Source organism: Siniperca chuatsi, linkage group LG16 (assembly GCF_020085105.1).
Source record: "Siniperca chuatsi isolate FFG_IHB_CAS linkage group LG16, ASM2008510v1, whole genome shotgun sequence".
NCBI lineage: Eukaryota > Metazoa > Chordata > Actinopteri > Centrarchiformes > Sinipercidae > Siniperca > Siniperca chuatsi.
Genome location: NC_058057.1, coordinates 6859927 through 6881490, shown reverse-complemented (window position 1 = coordinate 6881490; position 21564 = coordinate 6859927). Strand labels below are relative to the sequence as shown.

General features: G+C 39.5%; 1 protein-coding gene across 2 annotated transcripts in view; it reads left to right on the top strand.

Moving 5' to 3' along the window:
• Positions 1–21564, top strand: part of disp1 (dispatched homolog 1 (Drosophila)) — a 94793-nt gene that overhangs the window by 7193 nt on the left and 66036 nt on the right. The gene's annotated exons all lie outside the window — the stretch shown is intronic.

Here is a 21564-nt window from a genome sequence, read left to right as displayed (position 1 = left end):
CAACTTACAACAATGCAACAACCCCATGTAGTTTACAAAACAATCTCATCATAAGGTCCATTTAGTAGCTATTCAGGAGCTTTCAATCGTATCTGGAATCCTTTCATTTTCAACCCCATGTAAGATTAATTGAAGAATGCATAGTGTCTTAGTACCAAGAAACTTTATGCTGAACTCCCATTCAACTTTATACAGTGAAAAGCTTGTGAAACAGCACCTGCACATCATTTGCCTGTAATTTTAGATGCTCACTTAAATCATTTTCAGGTTACATTTTTATGCAAAGTGAGCTGAATTGTAGTTATGAGTTATTTCAAAGTTATGATATAATACATCCAGTTTAATGACCTCTAAACTGAAATGTAATTTCATGAGAAATAAGAAATCATAACTCAAAATTTTATGGTATTGCAATTCAAGTTCTTAATTAAATTTTCCAGTCATTAAATGAAGGATAAACAACCAGAGTTTAGAGATGCCAAAATCAGTAAATAAAAAGGAAGGGGAAAAGGAAGATGTTTGAAAGGCCCATCTTATAAATAGCTGCATGTCACATGCTAAACCCCAGGAAGTGGAGAGGACTAACAAAGGAATTACTAAGAGAAAAAATATGTTGTATAAGTGACTTTCACATTGTCTATATTTTGACTATAAATGGATGTTTTTGTTTAAGTATCTGAATCACCGGTTAACTTTCTAAAATTGTTTTGACTCCTGACTGCTGATGTTAGATTTAGCTACTAACTTCCTCCATTACACACTCACTCACATTCATACAGTGTAATTCAGAGGAAATTTAGAAGAAATTCAGCATGCAGGCTTCAGCTGCCATACCATCAATTTTTTGTCCCCTCTTATAAGAATAATTTGACTCTGATTAGATGAAGAGCCACAGGTTTTCTTTAGTCCTTCCTGTCTTTTTCAGTCCTCATTTATCCATTAAAACTAACTTTTTAGTCATGCTAGCATCATGGCTCTAGAGATGGCATTGTCAGTCTGTTGGTCGGTTTGTCTGTCTGTCAATTGGTTGGTCTGCCACTTTAGTCCAGACTGAAAAATCTGAACAACTACTGGATGGTTTTTCCCTCAGGATGAGTTGTAATTACTTTGGTGATCTCTTAACTTTCCATCTATCTCCATCATCAGGTCAAATTTGTCAGATACTTTGGTTTATGACCAAATATCTGCCAAACTAATGATTTTCCCATCAGCCTCAGCTGTACTTTGTGATTAGAGCTACTCAGCAAATGTTAGCATGCTAACACGCTAAACCAAGACGCCGAACGTAGTAAACATACGTGCTTAGCATGTTAGCATTGTCATTGTAAGCATGTAAGCCTGCTGACAGCATTCAGCTCAAAGCACCACTGTGCCTAAGTACAGCCTGACAGAGCTGCTAGCATGACTGTAGACTCTTCCTGTTCTTGAGAGATTTTTGTAAATCAGTTATGATGTTCTCTTAGACAAGATATTTTAAAAGCCATCCAGGTATGAAGCGGTGTACAGGCAAATACTTCAAGCCAGATCCTTCTAATAACTTCTTGATTACTCTTGGTTGTAGCTGGACTTAAGTCTTGGGTGTGTCTCTGGCATGTGGATGATCCCAGCAGGCAAACTTGAGCCTCAGCAGACAGAGGCATGGATCCTATCATGGCATCTCGCAGACCATCCATTACATCAACTCCTATCTGTGTCTTTATGTACCTCGTAATTGAAAGCAGGCTGCCCAATAGGCCCTTTTCCTTTTGGTTCTGGGGCATTAGATTAAAGAGATCGATAGCGCCTGGTGCTCCTTAAAAAGCATATGTGAAATATTACAGGCTCTGGCCACTACGCTCTGCTTTCAGCTATTTGACCTGGAGGGGGCCCTGTGTGGGAAGAAGTGCTCTGAGAAACAACCTCTGTCTCTGTCTTTTGCATCACGCTGGCCTAGAGCCTTGCCATATCACTGCCTGCACCACAGCTGTCACTGTTTTTATATTTGATATACTGACGGATGCCGAAAAGGAACAGGTGTTGCACATTAGTGCCACTATTTTATTCTACCCCTTCTGAAAAAAAGTGGACCGTGGTCAATAAAGTTGTCAGAGTGTATCATTGTAATATATAGCAATCTGACTTTTAAACTGAGTTTTGCTACAAAACATTACCTTTGCAGTTTTCCTGAGGAAAAGGAAGAGGCACAGAAAGGGAAAATGAATGAATGTGCTTCAGGTGGACTAACCCCACGACAGATCAGAAACATGGGAATGGCTTTGAACATCAACCTTTTTCTGTCCCGCTGTCTCTATTGTTCTATTAGTCTGTATTGAGTTTGTAGGAGTGTCAACCACAGACGGACACATTTCCATATTTGGTTGTGACATTTATGTCCCATATTTTTGTCAGAAGTGGATATTATTCCACAACCCCATCTGATAATTTTTTTTTAATGATCCCTAGACTTAAACTGATTTTATTTTTTCTACATTCCAATGCTTAGCCTATTTGTTGTTGCGGCAGTAAAATTAAATAGGTATTTGAACTGCACATAAATCTCAACTGCCCAAACCGCAGCTTACATTGCGGGCTACCTGAGTTTATGATTTTTAAGTCTACTTGTGCTTTCCTAACCTACTGCCAGTAACTTAACCAAATAGATATTTTGTCATGGCCCATCACTCACATACCAGCCTGTATTTTCTGGTTAATATTTTATGCTTTGATTTTCTGGGTCACACATTTTTAATCCCTTGCCATGCCTCAGCCTGCAGAACACCATTTGGCTTCCCTCACCTCATCAGTGCTGGTATGTGTGTGTGAGACAGAGAGTGAGGGTGTAAGCGAGTGGGTTGCTTCACTGCATCTTTCCTTGATTGTTTAGCTCTTCAGGCAAATCCCCACAGACAGGGCCCTGGTTCCCCCCACAGAGAACAGCCTCATTAGGATTTGTTGCACAAACTGGAGAATGTTGACTGGCTGAGGGAGCAACAAGGCATTCCCTCCCAGGGACACATGTTCCTGCTGCAGCCTGACCCTGGAGCTCTGGGCCTTGTCGAATCATATTTGGCTCATATGCCTCATATGCCTCTCAGTCAGGGCCTCAGTTACCCCTGGACCAACCTTTTTCTTCCTCACTGGGGTCTGTATGCAAAATGGAGCTTAAGGTTTTAATAAATGGACAGCTTGTTGAGGCAACATAGAGGGCTGATGTTGCCATCACGAGGTATGTAGGTCACACCCTGTACTGTTAATCTTAGGGTGCTAATTTTGTGAATCAAGGCTCAGAGAGCAGACTGCACTCAAGCGTGCTATGTGCAATGTACAGAGAGTCAAGTGGCACACTTTGGGAATTTATGGCTGTAGGCGTACTGTGCACCTGGGATGCACAATCAAGCAGGGAGGGATGAGGAAGGACCTTTTTATCATACATTATCAGTAGGAATGCTAGGAGGAAGTAGTAATCATGGCCAATCACATTTACTCCTCTGATCCTGTTTAAAAGTTGTGCTCAACGCACCATGATGGACTGAACTGAAAAGTACTGAAAATTTGGTTATGATTGTGTATTTACAGTGAGAAGAGTCCAAATGAGCTTCTTCTGACAGGAAATCAACATTCATGTATGTACAACAGATCTTTAGATTTGAAGAATCCTGCACATTGTCCAACACTTGTACTCACTTTATTAATAATGTTTCAGTCTTCAGACCTTCATCAGGTAAAATTCGATTGACTTGATGAAGGTCTCAGGGACCAAAATGTTGGTTTCACCACAGTCAAGAGTTTTTTGATCCACTGCACCTGTCAATAAGACTTATTGTGACTTTATTTTGTTATATTTTTGGACATATTGTAAGTTTGATGGTGACCACATTTTCTATTTGTAATGATTACTTTATTTGGAATCACAATGACCATACAAGAGCAACATTTGCAGTTATATTTAACAGTGTATGACAACAAATTAAAATCAAACTAAAAAGTAGTTTCCTGTTTTGCTGGTGGTCTATTTGTTTAGCCTGCTAGTGGCATGGCTCTAGGGATGGCAATGTTGGTCGATTGGGTGGTCTGTCTGTTGGTCGGTCGGCCGGTCCACCACTCTTGTCGACGCTGAAATAGTTTTTATCCAGATGAATCCTAATAACTTTGGTGATTCGCTTACTTGTCCTCCAGCGCCATCAGCAGGTCAACGATTTCATTTATCCTGAAATCTCCCAACGTTTACTAGATGGATATGCACAAAACTTTGTACAGACATTAATGACTCCCAGACGATTAATCCTGATGATTCTGGGGATTCGCTGACCTTTCCTCTAGCGCCGCCATGACATTTGTGGTTTTGAATGAAATGTTTTAACTACTAGATGGATTGCCATCTAAATTTGGCATAGACATTCATGTTCCCCTCAGGATGAATTGTAATAACTTTGCTGATCCTTTGACATTTCATGTAGCATTTTCAGTACTTTGGTGTTTGGTTGACCAAATACCTGCGAAACTAATGCAATTCCCATCAGCTGTACTTTGTGTTTAGTGATAATTAGCAAACGTTAGCATGCATGCAACATTATACCTGTTTAGCATCAGCATGTTAGCATTGTCTTTGTGAGCATGTTAGGGTGCTAAAATTAGCATATAGCTCAAAGCACCGCTGTGCCTGAATACAGCCACACAGAGCTGCTAGCAGGGCTGGAGCCTCTTAGTCTTGTTTCACTGTAAATGACTGTAAATGTTAAGATTGCATTCAATTCTACTTGGCTGTATCTATATGCAACAATAATGTTAAAATTACCAAACTAGGAATTAAAAATAGTCTGTTTTTCATGGTTGCATCAACTGACAATTCCTGTACTGAAAATAAATGTGTTGTACACATATACAGTGGTGTGAAAAAGTGTTTGCCACCTTCCTGATTTCTGAAGTGTACTTGGGTTCTGCAGCAGGACAATGATCCAAAACACACCAGCAAGTCCACCTCTAAATGGCTGAAGAAGAACAAAATGAAGACTTTGGAGTGGCCTAGTTAAAGTCCTGACCTGAATCCTATTGAGATGCTGTGGGCATGACCTTAAAAAGGCAGTTTATGCTCGAAAACCCTCCAATGTGGCTGAATTACAAGAATTCTGCAAAGATGAGCGGGCCAAAATTCCTACACAGCTCTGTAAAAGACTCCTCCTAAGTTATAGCAAACGCTTGATTGCAGTTGTTGCTGCTAAGGGTGGCCCAACGAGTTATTAGGTTTAGGGGGCAATCACTATTTCACACAGGGCCATGTAGGTTTGGATTTTGTTTTCCCTTAATAATAACAACCTTCATTTAAAAACTGCATTTTGTGTTTACTTGTGTTATCTTTGATTAATATTTAAATTTGTTTGATGATCTGAAACATTTAAGTATGACAAACATGCAAAAAAATAAGAAATCAGGAAGGGGGCAAACACTTTTGCACACCACTGTAACTGTATATTAAGAGACATGTCAATGTGCATAAGAGCGTATTTAACTATTTAATATTAAAGGATTAGGAAAGACGGTTTGAAGCTACATTCTGCATTGCACCTTCTGAAGGTTAAATTACAAACATGCAAGTCACGTCACGATGTGCCATTGTAAGAGAGAGGTAAAGCTATTCAATTACTCAGACAAGCCACCGAATCTACTTTTATAGGGGCGTTCTGTATATTATTCTCTTAACCATCTCAGCCTGATGCAATGTCATTGGAATTCGTGTTTGGCATTGACAGGGATCTGGGATCTGATTGAAAGGGGTGGATAGTTAATGAATTGGCAGACTGTAGTTCTTCTGGGCAGTGTAGACGGACAGTGTCACCTTCACCTTGGATTAGCAAATGGACAAAAACAAAAGATTGATGCAGAGTGTTACCACAAACAACAATATAATGGAAAAAATCAGTTGTGCATTAGATACGAGTGTGTCATGTATAATGAGTGAACAAAGGAACAGAGATCTCAATTGTTCGTTTCAGCACTGCTGAATCATTCCCATCTCTGTTCTGTTTTTCTGTCTCTTGCCCTTTTCATGTCTGTGTCTTACTTTGACTCCCACCACCTTCCTGTTTCTCACAATACAGAGAGGATATAGTAAAGGTGCTCTGAAGTATTGCTCTCTGTCAGAGTTCTCTGTGTCAAGTGCTGAATAGTTGAAAGGGCTTGCCCACATAGTAACCGGTGTGAGCCAATGTTGAGTAATGCTGGACATATGGAATATGTAACTCGCCACTTAGTCTTAAGGGCTCTCAACACTTAGCCTCTGATTTCCAGCAGACTTTGTCTCAGTCACTTAACGTAGTTGATGCTTTTTTCCTTCAAAAAAGATCAAGTTAAAAACATTTAACTAGATTTTTAACAGATCCTATGATGTTGTTTCTTTTGACTTGATAGAAGAATGGGAAAACAGTGGACAAAGTAGAGACAACACTCAACTCAGTAACCCTGAGAGCTCTGTTCTTGTCCAGTGGGCACAGTTCAAAAGGTGCCTAGAGGCATGCAAAGAAGGGAGACAGAGAGGAAAACAAAAAAGAAAATGATGTGACAGAGAATTCACTCCTGCTTCTCTGAACTCAAGTGATGACATGCACTGAAAATTTTGTAGACTTTGGCATATAAAGTTGGATTCATGGCCCGTAACTCAGACTATGATTATATTAATGGACAAATATGAATCCTGCCTGCTGGCCCAACAATAGGTAGAGGATCTGCCATGCTTTTGGACTGGGTTGTAAAAAAACAAAAAAAAACAAAAAAAAAACCCACAACCCACCAGCTAATTTCTGGTAAGGTTGCTTACACTTAGTAAAAATTGTTCCCACAAATTTGCCAGTTCTTGGAATTACTCTTGGAAATATACTATGCTTCTGCTTGAGAAAGTTCTGGAGATAGACCATCCTGTGTGCTCAACTGCTGGTCAAGGAACAGAACTGGCTTTTTTTAGTCACTATAGCTTGCGGACAAGAAAATTTCTTGGAATCCCTGATTGTGTAATTTTGAGGAAAAATTACTGTGGATTTTGGTGCTATATTCATTTATTGCCACTCATTAATTGTTGAGTTTTCTTTTTTCTTGAATTAGTAGGTCACAGTGCAAAGCACAGTCAAATTGCACAATGGCATGGTAACTGATTTCTAATAATTCTGTGACTAGAAACATGTCCCACATATGTGGAACAGTTGGCAGTTATGTGGGATTACATTATCAGTGTGTGTGGTAGGGGTTGGCATTATTTGTGACCAAACAAATCATTACTTTTCTTTGTTTTCAATGCAGTATGCTTTGCACTATGGCACTCTGGCTGCTTACTGAACACAGTGTGCACCATTGACCTTCTCTAAGCTGATGGACAGGACAAGTCCAAATTCCCCTAATACTTTACACCAAATTGCACCACACTGCTTAATCATTAGTGACAAGCCGCTGACTGTGCCAGTTCGCCCGCTTAGTAGATGCAGTTCACCTTATAGCAAGTCACCAAGATATTAAACCGATGCAGGTGAAGGAAAGAATAAATGTGTGTGACTAATCTGTATATCATCCTCTGTTAACACCCATATTGGCAAATACTGAAGGAAAGAAATGTTTAAAAATGAATAAAAGATCAAACAGTCCCCTGTGCCCTTTCAACTTATTGGGCCTAGAGCCACCATGACATAGTGTTTTGGAAAACTGCAGAAATGATATTTTGACATTTGTATTCTTCTGAAAGTCTTTCTGTTCTGAAAATGTCACTTCCTGACTGACCTTCTCTATGAAACTTTTGTCATTACTCAATCTCCTCACACAATGTCTGCATTATGTGACTGAACCTTTGCTCCCTTAGTCCCTTAGTTCAATTATCTGACACTGTAGAGACCCATAATACCTGAGAATGTGCCCTGCGACCGAGCCGAGAGGCAGCGTGGATGGAAAACTGGACCATAATGATCACAGATGGAGAACTGGCTTATCCAAACCCCTACAGAGCAAACTTTTTCCTCCTCTGGCTTCTTTCATCGCTGCCAGAACATTGGCACATTCAATAAGTGGTTTGCCTTTTGTTTCCTATGCTACTTCTCCAGGAATAATTATTTTCAGGGGTGGACTTTACCATTAGGCAAGGTAGGCAACTGATTGGGGTCCCCAACTTTTGTGCCCATAACAGCTATAGATTTTTAATTATGTTTAGATGATCGATCGATCTATCTATCTATCGATCTATCTATCATTTTAACCTTGCGTGATCATTTCCTCATGGAAACAAAATGTAGCTGATGTACAATATGAGTAAAACATTTCCTATTAACTGGAGCTCATCTTTGTTAGGTGGCCATTGTATCATGAATCATAGAGATTAAGTGGAGTCTCAGTACGATTGCATCTGCACCATCGTCATCATTATTATACACAGACACACAGATTTAGTCCTTCCTCTGACACGTGTATATCTCTCTCACTCTGTCTTTCTCTTCTTCCTCTGCTATACTCTCCTGAAAGGCGTCCTCGAGTCTGAAACCTTAATTCAATAAGAGATAAATTGGACAAATGTGCAAATGTAAGGCATATTTTGGGCTTGCTGGCCAGAGGAACATTTTGAAAGTGCATTTTGTACTCCCGTTTTCAACTTAACTGCCCTCTTCCCTCCTTCATTTTCTCTGTGTGCTGTAAATCCTCCCAGGGTTCCATCTGCTTTCTTGCCATAGAACAGTTAAGAGACTGACACAAACCAGAGAGGGTGGGAAGGTGCTCCCAGGGAGGGGTGAAGGAAGGGAGGGAGAAAGAGAGCAATCTTGGCTTTGGCCCAAGCCATTGACCGTGGGGGGCCTGTTGTTTGGGGCACAATACAGAAGTAGATGGATAGGTACAGATGGAGTGATGGAGAAATAGATGGAGGAGGGCTGTGGCAGAGGGTCAGCCTAATCCATTTCTTTTGTTTTACTTGACAAAGACCTTTGTGTAGCTTTAGCCCATCCATAAATTGGACTAAAAGGTTGACTGTAGAGCTGCTGCCACGGAGAGCGATCTAACATGCCTCCCTTCCTCTCTTTGTCTCTTCATCCCTCTGTGCCTTATGTCTTTTCCCTCCTTTTTCTCTGCATCCTCTATATCACTTTCTGCCTTTCTACATCCTTCTTGTCCACCTTCTTATATCTTTGTCTTACCTTGCACTACCCTGAGCATTTTCCTTCTTCCTTTCCTTAGAGAAGTAGACATCAGAAGCCATTGGTTTTGCAGAATTTCAGTGTAGTGTTTAATTTTGGTAACATTGTTTCATGTTTCATATCTGTTTTTGTTTTATGCTGTTTTAGCCTACTAGTGAAGAACCAGATATTTTTCTTTTCTCAGCCAACGAGTTTCCCTTCTTCCATGTGGATTAAAATTGATTTAAAAAAAAAAAAAACATGTTCACTAGTACTACACTGCATGCCAGTTGGATAAAGTTATATGGACACACCTGCATACAAACCATCACATATGGCACATGCATGCACACACACACATGGATGTACACACACAAATGCACACCCGTGCATGTCAACATTACAGCATGTTTACAGCAACATTTGGCTTGCATTTCCTTGGCAGCATCTTTTGGAGCGGGGGATGGAGTAGATTGTTAGGAGCAGTGCTTCAAAGGTCTCTGTTTTTAGGATTCCTGGTGGGCGCAGCAGCTCTATGAACATAGACGCGCTCTGAGTGGCTGACTGTGACCCTGGCCAGTCTCAGGCTACGGGATGTGGAGGCTGAGAGTTCTGGCAAAGCAGGCTGCCTGGCTTCTGTGTTCGGGTATATTTACTAATGGCACTCACTGGGATGTTGGCAACTCCTCAGTCCCCACTATATGGCCTCTGTGGTCCACACTGCATGTGTGTTGGGTAGAGGCAGGATGTACAGAGCTGCTTTTAACACAGGTCTCAACTCCAAGCACAACTGAGCAGCTCATGTCAGAGAATTTAGGCCCTTCTTTGCTGTTTTTTTGTACTGTTTCTTTCTTTTATTGTAGTTTCCACATTCTTTTCCTGCCATCCCTTATTTTAAAGTAGTGGTCCAACTAACGATTATTTTCATCATTGATTAATCAACCAATTATTTTCTTGATTTGTTTGTTTTGTGTGATCAACAGTTCAAAACCCGAAGATCTTCAATTCAGATTTAGAGAAAAACAAAAAAATCACATTCAGGAAAACACAACCAGTGGATTTTTGGCACTTTTGCTTAAAAGATTAAAAAATAAATGATTCATAGATTATCGAATTTGATTAATTGATTTTCTGTCCATCAACAAATCAATTAAAATACTAATTGTATTGGCTGTATTTTAAAATTTTGTCTATCATTGTCAAACGTCCTAGCCGTAGTTTAGTTCCAATTATTTTCAGTTGCCTATGTCAGTTGCTCATGTGCTTCATTAGTTCGAAATGCACAATAAATGTTTCTCATGGCATGGCAAAACAAGTTAGAAAATCACACTGTGAGAAGTTGAGTAAATTAACATGAATAAAGCAAATTCTACCAGTATACATTGGTGTGAAAAAGTGTTTGCCCCCTTCCTGATTTGTTATTTTTTTTGCATGTTTGTCACACTTAAATGTTTCAGATCATCACACAAATTTAAATATTAGTCAAAGATAACACAAGTAAACACAAAATGCAGTTTTTAAATGAAGGTTGTTATTATTAAGAGAAAACAAAATCCAAACCTACATGGCCCTGTGATGAAAAGTGATTGCCCCTTAAACCTAATAACTGGTTGGGCCACCCTTAGCAGCAACAACTGTAACCAAGTGTTTGCGATAACTTGTAATGAGTCTTTTACAGCGCTATGGAGGAATTTTGGCCCACTCATCTTTGCAGAATTGTTGTAATTCAGCCATACTGGAGGGTTTTCGAGCATGGACTGCCTTTTTAAGGTCATGCCACAGCATCTCAATAGGATTCAGGTCAGGACTTTGACTAGGCCACTCCAAAGTCTTCATTTTGTTCTTCTTCTTCGTCTGTCAGCCTCACTAGAATGCTGTATCAAATTCACATCTGAATCCATATAAGGTTCAGCTATTATGCAAAAGATGTTGAATAAACATTCGCAAACAGTTTTGCTCAACTTATGCACACCACTGTAAGTCCTGTTAGTTTTTTCACCTATTTATTTCTGCATCTGAATCTAATGTTCTAGCTCCAGCAGGTGGTGTTCCAAATTCAAAGGACAAAATAACATGTACTTAGCTATTTCACTTTGCCAGAAATGAGTAACAAGACTTCTTTCTTCACTTTGCACCCCGGCAGCTCACCTGGTAGAGCAAACACCATGTACTAAGGCTGAGTCCTTACCGCTGCGGCCCAGGTTCGATTCCAGCCCAGGCCCTTTGCTGCGTGTCATCCCCTCTCTCTTTCTCTCCCCTTTCCTGTCTCTTTTCAGCTGATCTAATCAAGGCAAAAAACCTGAAGAAATACTTTCAAAGAAAAAAAACAACTTCTTTCACTTCATTTGTTTATTTAGGTGTTTTTTATTTTATTTTTTTTTTTAAATAGAGAAAAACGCTATTCTCAGTGTTGGTGCTTTGATGCAACTTGATGATTAAATTCAGACCTGTTTCAATACCAGGAAGCTATACTAAATATGTAACTAGTGTTTGGGTTGAAGTCATGGTAGACAGATTTTATTGCAACATTTGGTGTTTCATTTATGCACTTCATTTCTCACAGATAATTTGGCAGTCAAACAATGTGTCCATAGCTGTGTTTTCTGTAGGTGCTGCTTTTTAGTTGTCTTTCATGGTGATTTCTCTGCTCATACCAGCTACTTAGTTCTCCTATTTATTCCAAACAAGCTTTTAGTGGAAACATAAAATGTTTAATTTCCTGGGTGCTTAATTTTTTATACGAAAAGACCTACCAGACATAAAATGCTGGGTCATCAAATATTAAATATCTTTAATTAAATGGGTATAGGTTGGATTTAATGTTTTGTTGTGTCAATTGGATTTAGAGAGTAGTCAAACAGGCTTTTTAAATAAAAATATCACAAGTAATCACTTAAAAGAGAATTGTGTTTAATGTCTCTCACTAATTTATTAAACCAGTCCTTCCCCATATAAAAAGACCTTTGTGTGTTTCTTAACTTAATACCGGTTAGATGATTCCTGTCGTCTTAAGAAACCAAGGCCTATTAGGAGATGTGGCTTGAAGCCAGATAGCTCCCTCTCTGAAAGCATGAGAGTCCATACATGTACAGATGAATGCACACAACTCTTGGCAAGTCTTACGTCACCCTGTAGGACTCTACTCTTGATCATCCCTGGCTGCCAGCGCGGACACGAGCCCTCTCACAGGATGTCCTCAGCTGTCAAGGCCAACTTGAGAGCATTTCACTGCATAGTGTTTGACTACAGATGTTTGTGTGTTTGTGTGTGAACGAATGCACGACTGTGTAGCTTCCTCTCCTTGCAGTTTTTGTATGAACACATACTTTTTGTTCTTTCAGTTGTGTGTTTAAGATGAAGGGCCGATGTTTGATGATGTCAGACTATTCCCTGTTTTTTGTTCTTTCTGATAACTCGACATTAAAACTTGGTCCCCTGTCTTTCTGGTACTTGCACAGTATGTGTTTCTAAACAATTTATCCATAGCTGACTAGGGATGCCAGAACTTTTAAATTTTCATCTTTCCCAGTAAACTTTGTCAAGAAGAAAAACAAAAGAGATCACAGTGTATATGCAGGATATGTAAAATGTACTATATGAATAGTTCTACTTCTGCTGATATTAAAAGTGACAAGCATTGTAGATGTGATTGTAAAAACTACACTCTACCAAATCAGGGTTCCCATGCTTCTTGGAAAACACATGAAAATGAGGGGAAAAGTAAAATGTCCTGGAAAATATTGTGTTGTCCTGGAAAATTATTTCAACATCCTCTTATTTTTCTTTAGCTGAAAATGAACTACTAGGCTATCTATCAGAAATGTTTAATTGGTTAGCATGTTTGGTTCAGTTGCTAAAGTTGACTTGCTTGCTAGCTTTTGTTTTTGCCTGCAAAGGTTTAAGGTTTGTGATTGAACTCTGGCAATGGTTTCAGATGTGTGTTTGGCATTATTGAGAGAGTTGGATAATAATGCATGGGAATCCTTTAATGAATGGGACTTCTTTTGCTTTGCTAACATTGTGTCTTCAAACACAATGCTGCATTGTTAAGGTAAAATGGACCTGAACATGACATGAAATGTTTAACTTTTGTAGCGGTGGGTGTGATTAGCCTCGTTGAAGACTCCGCTTAATATTATTAGTAAAGGGGCTAAAGTGTGGTGTGATAACCTTATTAGAGTCAGTGGCAGTTAATAATCCTACCAAACTCGACTAACTTTGAACCGTACATTTAGGTATGTAAAGTTCAGTCTAGATTTGTCAGTGGGTAAAATTGTAGGCTACTATTTGTGTTGTTGGTGTTCAGGCAGCAATGGTTTGTATAAATTATTGTAAGAAAAAAGGGATTCAGGTTATAAATGAATAATACATTTTACTTACATAGCACTTGCCAAGCATGGAGCACAAAGGGCTTTCCAAAAGAAACAAAATAAAAATACAATGATGGAATACTATAAAAAATAAAATAACAATATTAAAAAAGAGCATTGAAACAATGCAAGAAATTAAAAAAACAACAGTAAGATGAGATAGTAGTAAAGGTAGTGACATTAAAACATCTAAAGATTATGCCCATATACTGAAATGTTTCTATGACACTTGTCTTCTAGCCATAGACTGCACGTCTTTTAAATTAGACTTCCACATAGAGGAGCACATTAGTGTATGGCGCGATCCCTGTCTGTCATACCAGCTGAAAATGTCCTGGAAAAGTCCTGGAAAGTGACCTCTAGAAAAGTGTGGGAAATTACAGAAAATACAGGTTTGGATATATGCATCAATGGCTGTCCATGTTGTCAACAAGAGAGTTATACATAAAAGTATACACTATGTAGTAATGTTGACAGTGCACTATTTAGTCATATAAACTTCCAAATATTGATATCAGTATTGGCCTCAAATATCTAGTATAGGTTGGGCTATAACAAATGTAGTATATTAGGGCTGACACATAAACACTTGTTTAACATTAACACAAGTCCCTTAGATTTTACATTTACATTTTACAGTTCATAAATCTACTTGTCACTGCTCTCTGGTGGACAAACTATGTAATGGAGACTAAAAGACTTCTAACCTTCTTTGGTATTTCTGTACTGTAAATTTATGTTACATATCAGCCGACATATAAACCGATACTGAGAAATCTGCAACAAGCTAATATTGGCTGATATATAGGCCCGGCCGATTTATTGGTCAGTCTTAACACATTTCTTCATGATCAAAGAATCAATTTTTATTTTTTTTTTTTCAATGAATTATTTAGTTTTTAAAATGTCAGAAATTAGCTAACATATGTGTATCCAGTTTTCCACAGTCTTAGGTGTCTTCAGATGTCTGGGTTTTGGACTGTTGGTCATATAAAACAAAAGATATTCAGTTTAAAATGATATAAAACAGAAAAGCAGCAATGGTTGGGGTTTTTGCATGATAAATGAATTAAACAATTAATCCATTATTTTTCTGATGAAGATGTGTGCCAATTAAATTAATCAGATTTTAAACACTACTTACAATGTCACAAAAAAAAAAAATCTTAACTAAATTTAATATTGTATTTCTGTCTTTGTGACCTGGAGTGCATTTTTCCACTTTTTTCCTGCTATGAGTAGCTTTTTTATTTCGATTGTGTGATGTCTTGTGGGACACCACAGTCAAAAATCAAGCAATTTTATAATGCCTGCTCTGCTGGCATTTTTAAGTATACTGTCATCCAGTGTGGATATACTACAAATACAAATAAATATACATATACATAATTCTAACCATTAACACATGGTTAGATTTATTATGCTATAAAGTATGTTATTGGAAAACAATGCAAGAGTCTAAAGGCACTGATAGCAGCCGTAGCCCAATTGGTCCAGAGAAATCTACTGCTTCATAACGATCACCTGGTTTATATGTAATCACAGGAAAAAGGATAAGAATAAACATTATTGCAAATTATTCTTAACAGGAGTCTAGAAGTAGTAGTATTGTGTTATTGATGTTGGAGTATTCTCCTACTGACAGATTGTAGGTAGAAATACTGTTTGCTTTCTTATGAGCCAAAGAGTGCAGTTGGGTCTGGTCTATGTCAGCTGTCAACAATACTCGGGCAGTTCGGACCTGAGCTGTGCCATCCCTTCTGTTACCGTAAGCACAGCAGGTTTATAGACCTCTGGAGACTCTGTGCTACAGTCAGGCCTGCTGCTTCATTTGGTGGACATAATTGTGATTTGTGGAGTTTTTGTCTCTGGGGTCAGTCACATTCTCATTTATTGAGTAACTGTGGTTCAAGTTAATGTTGTGTGTGTATCCCAGCACGTCATGGATCAGGGGATTTTTTCAGTGACATCGCTTTGAGTCTGTTTTAGAACTTATACCCTCTCTCCCATCTTTGCTGTCACTTTTTGGAGATGCTGTCCAGTGGGAGAAGGTTTGAAAACATGATAAATGGATAGGTGCTGATTTAGATTTTGGAGCAAAAGCAGACACCACAAACTGTAATGTTTTCACATTCACTATATGAAAACATTGACTTAACTCCTATATGCACATCTGCTTCTTGTTTGGGTGTGTAGTCTTCCCAGAATACTAAAGCATAATGGACTTAGTATTAGTTGAATTTTATTTACCTCTCTGTTATTGAGCTATTATTTCTCCTGATTGTCATGAATTCTTCAAATAATGGCTCATTATTGCAAACCTACTGTCATGCTCACTTCTCCTTCTCATACACTTCCATCACACCCTTCCTCTTTCCATCCTTTCTTATTAGAGAAACAGAACTAGCTTTGTTTTTGTAATAATCACTTGGGTCTAAATCACATTTCCAAAAGAGGTCACAACAACTTCCCCTTTGGGGTTTGATTTAAGTGGCACTTAGGCCTGCTACTGTAGCTAATCACAAAGATTTATGGAGTGCATCACCAAGGGGCCGGAGGACCATGGAATGTTTGCTGGCACCCTGCTGCAGGTGTTACAAACCTCTTTTCTTTCGTCCCGTCTTTCTTTCCCCTCGTCTATTATAGCTGTTGATGGAAGGCAGCTGGAAGACCTTGCTTGTTCTCCAGTTGTTGGGTTAAAAGGGGGTTCTGTTGGTGGTACATAGTACTGGCAGCACCCTCCTCCTCCTGTTGCCGGTCACTCCCCAGTCTGGAAAGTCCTCCATGTAAAGCTTTCATAATTACACTGATCTTGACGGGGCTTTTTACGACCTGCTGACGCATTCGATCACCTTTCAGCATGGCCCTTGTTAAGGGCTCCTGTGTTTTGCATATTCCAAGTTCATGTCCAACCAGTAGCACTTCTTGTGTTTCTGGTAATTGGGAGTTTTCACATGGCCCTGAAGGAGACGGGTAAAGGATGAAGGAAGTAGGGAATTGAAGGAGGAAGACGCAAACAAAAGGGGGGAGGGAGCAGTGTGGTTGGACCGAGAGGGGGTTGTTGTGAGAGAGAGAGAGAGAGACCGAAGGCATGTACTACAAGATCCAGATGTTGCGACCCCCTAACATACACCCAGCCCCATCATACTCATGTCTACTGTACATAATCTTAGAGATGGATTAAAGTGTATCGAAGGCATTACAGCACTCTTGGATAACACTTGTTTATGCGCCATTGTCCATGGTGCCTCACTGTTTTGTTTTACAGGCTAAATACAGGAAGTCATTATTAGGCTCTGCCTTATCCGAGGAAACATATCTGTTCCTTCGCACCCCTCCCTCCTCCTACCCTCTTTGAATTTCCACCCGATCACGTCTTTGGTCTGGTTTGAGTGAACGCAACAGCGGGCCAGAGCTAATGAGCTTGCTGTGATCTAAGAGCAATGCCATCTATAGGCATTCACCCCAGCCTGTGCCAAATGCCAAACACTTAACCTAGAAATAGGAGGGAGTGACGGAAGACAACTTCCACATTAGAACCTTAAAGGGGCCTTATTTGGGGAATTTAAATCTGATTATTTGCTGGTTTTGGCCTCAAGAAGTGCCTCAAGGAAGTAAAGATCATTTGCGATCATTTGAGTGTTAATCCAGGAAGGACAAGTCCGAAGATGGATGATCAGGTTAAATGAAAGTGAGGGGTGAGACATGAGGATTGTTCTTAGTGTTAACTCTTCCTCACCTTCCACACTCCTCTTTTTCCTCCTAATCTCCCCCTCCTCTTCCCCATCCGCCTCTTTACCAAATAACCTTTGGCATGAGAGGTCAGCATTGTGTTCCACCATATGACCTTTTGTGATGAGAAGGCAGGTTAGTGGGCGACCTGGAAGCGCTTTGTCCGCCTCTCCTGGGAACACAAACAATGATAGTACTAAGGCACATAGGAACAGCTGCAAAGCTTCCGTCATGTGTGCTCCGGCCTGCTCGGACGCCCATTTGTCATTTCACTGGAAAAACAGAAATATAAACAAAAGACAAATCTCCTTGACTGATTCTCCTCAGGTGTCAGGCCACTACCTTCCCAACTTCACAGATCCTATGTGATGTTTGAGAAAATGCTGCTGTCTGAAAATTCATTTAGGTAAGGAGATTTAGAGTTAACTTTAACTTAAGTTTTCATGTTATAAATGAATTTATTGATAATATCAGATGACACTTTTCCTTTTGGCTAAGGCCTCATGCCAATGTCCTTGTTTTCCAATCTTTGAGGCCGACCTACTGCCCAATTTCCAAAGAACCAGCTCTTTTGTGATCTCTGAAACGCTGCTTCTACCAACTTGTTCCTCTCTTTATCTGGATAAGATTTTTTAGTAGCACTGGAGTGAGTGTTCCACCCACACAAGAATGAGGTGACAGGTGTGTATGTGGGTGGAACACTCACTCCAGTGCTACTGAAACATCTTAATCAGATAAAGGGAGTGCACTTGCCTGCGCATGTGGGTATTCACCTTTGTTTTTTTTTACCCCTAACACTTTGGTCAAAGTATTCCAAAGGTCTGTAAAGGTAGGTTCAGTCAGGTGGCTTTTACAGTTTGTAATGGGATTAAAACTGAGGGCTGACTTAATTCTAAAGTTAATTCATCCCTTTTAACCCCTTATACCTCATCCTGTGATCATTTAATTTGTTGAATCCACATTACCATAGCCTGTTTTAGTCTTGCTGATGCCTTTCATGACTCTCTCTCCATATACCACTGCTTTCATCACTGGAGATCTCCCATGTTGATATCCCTATGACATCTGATACAGGCTTAATTTTTTTGTTGCCTTTTAAAAACCGACTGGTCCCGTATGAGTTTCTGTATGACTTTCAGAAGCAATTTACATATCTGGCATTAAATCGAACAGCTGAAAAAAGACAAGTGGAGAAAGGAGTGGGTAGATGCTTCCTGGCTGGCATCCATGAAGTACAAAGATTGCTAATCTGCTTGCACAGCCCATTCCATTTTTCATTGACTTTGGAGTACTTGAGAAAAAGGGCATTCTTCAGTGCTCTTTAAACTACACATAGCATTTCACTAGCATGTAAATTCATGACATATCATTGACCCACCAGTGGAAAATATCAGGGATGCCCAGAAAGAAGGACAGAATGAGCACAAGTGGCAAAGCGCCACAATAATTCTTGGCATTGATCCCCTATTGAACAACCAAAGTTTTCTCAAGGCTGCTTGAGTTTGAGTTGATCCCATCGCAGAGAGAACATGCTCTGGCTTTTCACGCTTTTCATTTTCTACTTGAAAGCGGGGCAGTTATGAGGCTACTTTGATCCCTTACAATTGGGAGAGACTTCCATTTGTGCAGAATGAAGACGGTAAGCCCTTTGGAATCCTATAGGCACAAAATAATCTTAAAATAAATAATAAAAGAGCAGGGATTAAGACATGCTCAAAGATAGTTTGTGTCTTCAGATTAATTTATCATCTTGATAGCCAATGATTTGGGTGCTGCTCATTATTCAGACAAAACAAACAAGTGATGAGTGATCGGCTTTCATCCATGTTGAATCTGATGAGGTCATTGGAAAATATAGTTTCATGACTGATTGAAAGGGTTTCCATGTATGAATGCTTCATGCCGTTACATGTTTGCTACTTGTTATGAATAAATGGTAAGGAAATAGTGTATATGTGAGTGTATGTCTATGTATGACAGCGTACCCCTCAACATAGAAACACCAATGTATAAAAATATAATGTCTGCAGGAAACTGGCTGACCTGGAGCCAGAGGCACAGGAATAAACCAGACTTTGGTGCTGTCTTGTCTGTCTGGAGATGGCTCTCACTCAGAGGAAATTAGTCTATGATACACAGGCATTGCTCAAATTCCTTCCCTTGTATCATCGCCGCTAAAGCAAATAGCGGCTTAGGGGAAAGGATTCTGCCACTGAATCAACAGATTGTTTGTGTCTTCACAGGCTCAAAGGGAACATTTTCAGAATTGTAGAAAGGTAGGAGTTTGGGGAGTAATTCCTTTTGGCTTAACCCTATTGTTGTGATACCAATTACTCTGCCTTCATATTTAAAGTTTCGATGGGAGATCTGTATTTGGAGGGAGAATTCTGGACTTGAATCCCCAGAATTTGAGTGACTCTTTTGGAAATGAGAGCAGACTGTGACTCGAGCCATTGGATTAATTGGTGCATGCATGCTTGACCTGGGCCTACCGGTGACCTGGGGTAGATGGGAATTGTCTTTGAGATGGTTTTATGCGAATTAATTAGGGTCAGTCTGGGTCTTCCTGGGACTAAATCAGGATGGAGGCCTGGGCCTTTCCACTCCAACACACTATTGCCACATGTTTGTAGTAAATTGGAGGGATTATGAAGATAAAGGGATAAAGAAAAGAATCCATATTAGCACTTTTATATTATTCTGAACCTCATAAGCAAGTTTCATGTCCTTTGATATTTCACATCTAGCTTCATCCTATTTATCCCTGTTATATGCTTATTACCTCTGTCTTCAAACCTTAACGGTTCCTGCTTTGTTACTGTCCTCCACTACAGGCAGCACTTCACATCACATGTACTCTACCCAACATACTGATGTTTTCTTTCCTGTAAGAAACCATTCATTCCTTTATAACTTAAAACCTACACAACAACTGTCTTGGAAGACAGGGATGTTTGCCTAGCTATTGATTAGTCAAGGATCATCTTCATCGTTAATTTGTCACAAACAGTCAAACATTTTTAATGTTTGCTCTTGAAAATATTGTTTTCTTTTACCTTAGTGTGTCTCCTTCAGTGACGTAAAACCTGATTTATTTATTTGTTATACAGACCACCTGGGACACATAGCAAATGCTTGATATACATGGAACATAAAGTCATATCTGAAGGAAAAAAAGGAACATGTCCTTGATTAATAAGCCATTTTAGTGCAACCTTGCATTACATTCTTGGCTTTTGTATGCTAAGAGGCAGTTTTTTTTTCTCCCAAGGCAGCTCTCAATACCATGTTGTCTATATGTAAATTATACATTTTTTCTACTTTGAATAATTTAGTCGTCTATACTTCCACTGTTTCAGACAAAAAGGCTGGGGAGGAACTTTAAACCATTATGTTGGGTGGAATAGGTCCCTCTGACCTGAGGTCGTTACTCTAAATTGGCTAAACGTCCCTCCTCCCTTCAGCTGTCCATATTTAAACTCTCTCTGTGGCTACCACTCTCTTCATCTTCTCCATTTCGACGCACACCTTAGTAATTGGTGATGTGGACCATATGTTGGGTTTGAATGGCCTTCTGTTCTGTAGAGCTGTTAGACATACTCAAGGACATATCATAACCTTGTTATTAGGCTTCCTGCACCTTCCTGGACTGGCGTCACAGGCAGGGGGAAATAGTCTCCTAGTTCTTTAATCTCTTATCAAACCTTCTCATCTCCTCTTCTCCTCACCTGTCAAATCATTACCTATAGCCTCCCGCAAGTGCAAAATACTGTGTGTGAGTGTTGTTCTGTCAGTGTGTGTAATAGTCACCATTAAGTGACCTCTTCAAACCTTATTAACAGACTGAGGGGGCCTGGCAGTGGTGTGACCTTTCAGCTGGAGGGTCAGTGTGTTTAAATAGAGGGGTGGAATAAAAAGACTTGCAGCTTTAGTACAATGTGTGTTTGTGTCTGGGTTTTGCTGTTGTTATTTTGTATGTGTGCATTGCAGCCATTAGGCTCTGAGGTCTCTAGGAGCTTGTTGTGAACACATTATTTCTCCTCTCTTCTCCGCCAATTAAAACAATTTCTCTTCCATCACTTGTTTTGTGGGCTAGTCTCTGTAGGTGGAAAGTTTTGAATTGCTTGTTTCCAAAGGTTTTTTTTTTAATTTTTAATTTTTTTTTTCTTCCTATATGAGACACAGATGCACCCATTGTAAAAGTCTTACTTTCTACATTGTTGGCACAGTGCTGCTGATCTTTTATTCGTTGGTCAAGGCCCCAGGCTTAGTCCTATTTGTGATTCTAATGTATCCTGAAAAAAAAAAGACCAGTGACAGATGAATATTATCTTTTTGTCTCTTTGCAG